An 8,130-nucleotide genomic window follows, 5' to 3' on the forward strand; every position below is an offset into this window, starting at 1 on the left:
ATAGAAAAATATCATGTGTCCACCGTTTGCTATCCTGGAGGACCAAATTAGTACTTTTTTTTCTTTAAAAATTAATTTATTCGTAGTTAAAATTTTCAAAAACCTAATTGTTACTTTACTCAAATTAAAATATAGATCAAATATGCAAACACAGATTTTATTTTATTTTATTTTTTAAACAAAAAAGTAAAAAACATGAAAACAGTGATAATACCGGTAATTTGAATGTGGTAATAATGGATTTTTTTAATAAATAAAATAACTGTTTTAATTACGAAAATAAGTAATTAATAGAATTTTACTGATATTTGTAATTTTATTTATTTTATTTACAGTGTAACGAAATAAGTATAGTTATATCTCATTTACACAGTAAATAAGATAAGACACAAATATATTTACACATATTATGTTTGTATACATGTTATGACACGGACTTTTGTGGCTATATTTATTTCGTTTACAATGTAAACAAAATAAGGTTAGGCCGCGCTTATAAATAAAACTCGTTCACAGTCTCTCTTCACTCCGTCTCCATCTCCTTAACCCCCTATTTCTCTTTTTTTTCGCACGTTTTCTTGATATTTGTGAGTTGTTTGGACGTTATGGCACGTGCGGACGCACGGACCGTGACATCAACCATCTGAATGGTAGTTGGCACATTGCAAGAGCGATCGATTTTTATAGTTAATAAGAGTATGTGATTATACTATTATAGTTATGGTACTTTTATAAATTTATTGTTTTAACACACGAGGAAGTTGGATTATATTTAGGTAGAGTAATTAACCATTTCTGACCATGAAAGATTGAGGCGCTGATAATACTAACCATGACTAATTTAAATTAACTTTGTAACCATGAAAAATGTACTCCGTTTGACATTTCTAACCAAACATCAATTTTTTAAATTTGTCATTAGTAAGTCTTCCTACGTGGCAAGTTTCCTTCCAACTTGGCTTTCCAACATGGCATTACGGCCTAATTTTACCATAATGACCCTATGTTCTTCTTCTTCTTCATAAGTGTGTGGGTTATTCCAAAATCTAAAATCCTAGTTATGAAAAGTTGAGAATGTAGTTATAAAAGTAGAATATGGATTTATTATGATAGCTATCATGCTTCTTCTTCTCCGTTTATCATGCTTCTTCTGCGATTATGACAAGACTACGTTTATCATGCTTTTTTTCTGTGTTTATTATGAAAGTAGTTATGAAGATAGAAAAGATTAAAGGAGAAATTATAGAAATTAGGATTTGGATTTTGTCAATTGTTATAGGACTTGTGTTGTGCTTCCTTTCAATCATGTTTTGTAGCATTTAAAATGTAGATCATTGAGGTTTGATTTTATTATATTCTTTTCCTGGGTTGATGTTGAATTGGAATGGAAAGGGGAATATGGCGTTGAACCAATTTCTGATTTGTCAAAATATTTGTTGACAAAAGTAACCTGATAAGTATATATTTGTTGACATATCTAACCACGAAAAATTGAGAATTTGACAAAAGTAACCACTTAAAAATTCGAAATTTAACGTAGTTGGTTATATTTCATATCACAAACACTGATTTAACTTTGACATAACAATATATGAGTTGTGACAATTAACAGTTAATGAAAATTTGTGAATCGAATGAATGTAAATTTGACAAAAATAACCTTTAGATATTCGAAATTTGACATAGCTGCTTATATTTCAAATCACAACCTCTAATTTAACATTGACATAGCAATATATATGAATGGTGATAATTACTAAATGAAAATTTTTGTACCAAATCAATGTGGGACAAAGCCAAATATGTAATCATCTCCCATTAACATAATAGACATATAAGTTCATGCTAATTCATCATAGTTGTTTGATGAGAATTAAGTAACAAAGCAAACCATGATTGATGTAACTCTAAACCAAAACATTATAAATAAGTTTCCAAAAAGATTGAAGTGCATATGGTCTGTAACAGCCATATCTAAACACTACAACAAAAGTTCCTTAATCCAATTAATCTTAGGCCCTAACTAGGTGTGGAATTGCTACTGCCACTAGAGAGTCCAGTTGTTGATGCTCCAAGTCTTGGAGTCGGCATAAATTGCATGAATCTGGTGTTGCTGATGCTGCCGGTGCTACATCTGGGACTGCTGTCGGTGCTGCTTCTGGGACTATTGCTGGTCCTGCTTCTTCGGCTAGCACAGGAAGACTAATTGGATGCTCAGTAAATATGTCCATCCGCCTATTATGATTTGTGGCAGCTTCATACATCTTAATTATATCAATGTCGGTCCTCAATAACTTCAACCCATTTTTGAGTTCCTTACTGGATTTCAGCCAATAGTACTCATTCACAAGAGTATATCCAATATCCCTTAGGAGACTCTTGATGAAGAAGTTGTTTAGTGTGTCGACGTTAAAATCCTTCTAACTTCGTTGACATCACCTCCAACATATTCCACGTTTTCATCGCTGCATCTTACAAACCTTCCACCATAGTGTAGGAATAGAGTTATATGAGTTGTTGCTGCCATCTAACTAAATATGACACAATATTAAAACTCATGCTAGAATTAACATGATAAATTGCTAAAAACATTAAACTAAATATTCAATTAAAATAAAATAAAAATTAACATGCAAAAAGGCATATTTTTTTTTAATATTCTTCAGAAGGATATCCAGAGGTTACTTGCTGCATGAGTTGGAATCAAGAGACACAGGATGAGTACACCTAGGAGCAAGAGCCGAGCAATACTCTCATGTTAGAGAGGATGAAGAATTTCTATTATTTTCAATCAAATTCTTCTTTTGTTGACCTTAATAATGTGATTACCAGTATAGAGAAGTCAAGTTACATGTTACTAGCAAATGCAAATAAATAAACTGATAAGGCTTATGGGTATAGATTATACATGATTTAGCCACAAATGTACCAATCCCTTAAATTAAGTCAATTTTTTTTTACATAAGTACTCATTTTTTGTTGTCACAAAAATGCTCTCTTTTGTGTCATGTGAACATAAGTTTCAAAGTTACATACTTACATGCATATTTAAAAATGTGATTGATAATTTAATTGTGCAGGCTCTAAAGTGTCGCATAAAATTAGTTAAAAATCTACTAATTCCTTAATGGATTTTAATCCTCAAATGATATAATAACTTATAAATGAAGTAATAATTAGTTCAGGAAGTCAAATCAATCCAATATATTAACAAAATATTAAACTTAAAGAAAACTTATAGGAAACATTGTTCACTAATACTTTGAGTACAAAATATATTTCACCAAAGTTTCTTAAAAATAAATAAATAAAATAAATTCATTGGATTAATTCATGCTTTTGACCAGATAGATGAAAGAAGCACATTGTATTATGAAATCACGTAAGAATATATCATATTTTTCATTTTGAACAGGTGCCTGTAATAGTGCTATAGTCTGCTACATTTTTCTCTTTAAACAATAACTCTCTCTCTATCTCTCTCTCTTTCCTGCACATGTTTAGGTCCCCCTTCCTTCCTTCCATGTTTTTTCTAAAGTCTTGAGAAGATGCCTAAAACTAAATTATACACATGTTGCTAATTGTATCACACCACAAATAACTAAATATTCCACCATTCTAATTAAGATCATTAGGAACAAGACATTTCAAAGTGCAGTGATTCTTTTTAAACTAACAACAATCAATCAAGAACATTCTAAATAGGAATTAACAACAAACAAAAATTACTAAATTAACAATGAATAAAGTATTGAAATTAACAACTTAATCAGCAATCACCAACAATCAATAACCTAATTAGTAAAATCTTTGTCACATTTTCAAAGAAAATCATTAGTAAATTGAGAATTCTACAATGGTAGCATTTGCCCTAACTTAAAAAATGAAAACAACAATGAAAAAAAGAAAGAGTAGAAGCAGGCACCAACCGAAACACAGACAACGAGGGTGACGATGGGAAGGCGACGGCGAATACTTTGAGTGCACGTAAACGCGATAACGACGACTGAGACGGGACGTCCAAGCTCTGAATGTACGACACAGAGGACCTCCACGACAGCAACTACACCAGCGACGCTCACAAACGATGAACGCCGGTGAAGAGCGACGACGTCTGTTGGGTTAGAAGAGGGTCGACATCACCATTGATGAAGAACCTTTACTCTGCGTGCGAAATCCTTGGTGTTTCAATATGGTACAAGAGACTCTGAAGTGATTAGTTTAGTAACATATTATTTTATTATTAAATTAAAATAAAATAATGACACATTGGATAATAATCTGCCACGTAGGAAGCCTTACTAACGACAAATTTAAAAAATTGACGTTTGGTTAGAAATGTCAAACGGAGTACATCTTTCATGGTTACAAAGTTAATTTAAATTAGTCATGGTCAGTATTGTCAGCGCCTCAATCTTTTATGGTCAGAAATAGCTAACTACTCTATTTAGGTAACATAGAATAGGTTAGGTTAGCAAGTTATTAATATTTGTTAGGTGTATAATTTATTTACGAGTTAATAGTCAAATTCATCCTTAAAAGATCACCTATTTTTCAAATTAGACCTCAAAATATTTTTTTAGTCATATTAGTCCTTAAAAAATAAAACGTAAATCAAATTGGTCATTCTGTTAGTTAGATGATAACGGCTGATGACGTGTCACGTTAAGTGACACATGGCATGATGACGTGGCAGGTTAATGCCACGTGTCACTTGACGTGTAAAAAATTATTTATAATAAAAAATAGTCCTTGAAAGTTTAGACGTAAGTCATTTTCATCCTTAAAATTTTAAAAATTAATCAAATTAATCCTTATATAAATTTCTTTTATTTTTTTCATAATATTAAATTTAAAATATTTTTTATAGTACTAATTTTAATATTATTCCTTAATAAATAAAATTTTATTTACATAAAATAATAAAAATAATTTAAAATTTTAATATTTTAAATCTTACTATATAACATAATATTTATTTTAAAATTTAAATCTTTTAAATTTTTAAATTTATAATTTTTATTATTATTTAATATATATGGTAGAAATCAATAATTGAAAAACTGACTTGCGGGATCACTTGTTGAATTTTAATATTTTAATATATATTTTTTTAAATAACTACTATATTTATAGAGTGAGATATAAAAGATTAAAACATTTAAAACAACTACTATATTTATTTAGTGAAATCCAAAATATAGTTTTAATATTTTAGATTTCACTAAATAAATATAGTAGTTATTTTAAATGTTCTAATCTTTTATATCTCACTAAATAAATATAGTAGTTATTCTAAAATATTAAAAAATTAGAGTTTTAATATTTTGAATTTCACTAAATAAATATAGTAGTTATTTTAAAATATTAAAAAACTAGAATTTTAATATTTTAAATTTCACTAAATAAATATAGTAATTATTTTAAATATTTTAATCTTTTATATCTTACTAAAAAAGATAGTAGTTATTTTAAAAAAATTATAAACTTAAAATATTAAATTTTTAAATATACGATCAACAATAATTTGATAAACTCGTTTAAATAAAAAAATGTCACTATAAAAAATTATAATTTGAAAATATAAAATTTAAAATACAAATGACAAAATAAATTTATAATAATTTATTTATTTTTATTATTTTATGTAAAAAAAATTTTATTTATTAAGGTCTAAAAAATAATATTAAAATTAGTATTATCAAAAAATACTTCAAATTTAATATTATAAAAAAATTATATAAGGACTAATTTGATTAATTTTTAAAATTTTAAGGATGAAATAATTTACGTGTAAACTTTCAGGGACTATTTTGATTATAAATAACTTTTTTACACGTCAAGTGGCACATGGCATGCTACGTGTCACTGATCTGACACGTCAACCAATCATCTTGTGACACGTAGCATTAACCTACCACGTCATCATGTCACATGGCACTTAACATGACACGTCATTATGCCGTTATCATTTAACTAACGGAATGACTAATTTGACTTATGTTTTATCTTTTAAGAACTATTATGACTAAAAGTCTTTTGAGGATTAATTTAAAGAATGGGTGATCTTTCAGGGACGAATTTGACTATTAACTCATTTATTTATGCTAAAAGTTAATTTACTAATTAATTTGGTTTAATTTACGTGAATTTCGCTCTTTTTCATGTAATACATATACAAACGTAATACGTGTAAATGGGTTTCTGTCTTATCTCGTTTATAGTATAAACAAGATATGGCTATATTTATTTCATTTACACTGTAAATGAAATAAGAAATGTTACGAAAATTGATAAAAACTCTATAAATTATCTATTTTCGTAATTAAAATATTTATTTTATTTATTTAAAAGAAATTCATGGTAATAACATAGCATACAAAATAAATAAATAATCAAAATAAAGTAAAATAAGTAACAACAAGAAGATATAGAATTTTATTTTTTGTTATGTAGTACACAATATAATAATATAATAAACAGTAATATTCTGATACAAAAGAACATAAAACTTAATATTATCCTTTTTAGGAGTTTTATATCTTTTTATTTTAATTTTATTAAAAATACTAATATCATTTAATTTTAACTTTTAAGATAAATAAAAAAATATGACATTTTATGCATTAGATAATTTAAAAATTGATTATAGAGGAAGTTAAAAATATGAGAGAGAGAATTTTTTAACCTATTAAATTTGAGTTATATTAAGTGATGATTAAAAAATAAATTAAAATTATAAATTTAAAAAGTTTTTTGTTTCTCTGTATATAATATTTTACTTTAAGTAACTATTTTTTAAGGATAGTATTTAAGTGACAAATAAAATAGTAAAAAGATTCACAAATAAAATAGTAAAAAAATTCACATTAGATTATAAAGACTAATGTTATCTTTATAGTACGATCGCATGATTTCAAAACATGCAAAATAAAATAATAAACTATAGTTTAATTAATTTGCATAATAAAGCAAATGTAAAACTTATATAACTGGAGTCAAATGTAAAAAGCAATGACAACTTTTTATTCAAAGGGATTATATTAAATTACAACTTAAATTTATAATTATTAGTTAAAAATTTACAATAATATACTATATTTTATTACATTAGTTAAAAATAATATATTTTTATATTAATTTTAATGATTACTGACATCAAATTTTGATAATTTGAGCAAGAATTTTAAATACTTGATGTCGTACATTTTTTTAATAGAATAATAAGACTACTTAACACGCGCATCAAGAAAAAAACTATTATTTTTATACATCTAGATATTTAAAAGACACACAAACAAATTTTGTTAACAATACTTTAACCACTCATAAAAATTAATACAATTGATGGTTAATGGTTATAGATCGAATGAAGAGAAAGTGCGAGAAGAATAAAAAAATGAGAAAGAAAAATAAGGCAATAATAGTGTGTGATAAAAAATAATAATATATAATACAATAAGAAAATATAATAAAAATATAAAATAATAATTTAAAAAAAATAATAAAATTAAAGATCATTTAATACATTGAATATAAAATTAAAAAAATAAAATAGTTTTTATCTATAAAAATTATGCATAAAAATAAAAATTATTTTGAATATAAATTTGTATCTTTGTTTTAAATTAAATATTGATAAAAAATAAATAAATAAACTTTGTAATATTTATAAGTAATTATTTTGTAAATATTTATCCATGGAACTTTGCTTAGCGGGCTACAGAGTAAGCAAGCCATATATGAATAACTTCTGTCCTAAGCCTTAACTCTTCAGCCCAAGGTCATTTTGGTTGAAGGATACCCAACTTTGTTTAAAAGAAAAAAAAAACAACAATAATAATAATAATAAATAAATAAATAGATACAATGATACATTAAGGGTTTGTTTGGATGCAAGAATGGAAATAAAAAAGAAAGAAAATGGAAAAGAAAGATTAAAAAAAAAAAAAAAGAATTTGGATGGATTTTAATTTTCTCTTAAATGTTTGGATGAAAGAAAAAAAAAACAATAATTTTTTTGCCTAAAGACTTACTTGATTCACTTTTAAGATTTTATAAATGAAAATAATTTATACGTGTACTTGCAAGAATTAATTTAACTTAACATAAATTTATAACATGTCACTA

This window comes from Arachis hypogaea, chromosome 13, assembly GCF_003086295.3.
Source record: "Arachis hypogaea cultivar Tifrunner chromosome 13, arahy.Tifrunner.gnm2.J5K5, whole genome shotgun sequence".
NCBI classification, from domain to species: domain Eukaryota; kingdom Viridiplantae; phylum Streptophyta; class Magnoliopsida; order Fabales; family Fabaceae; genus Arachis; species Arachis hypogaea.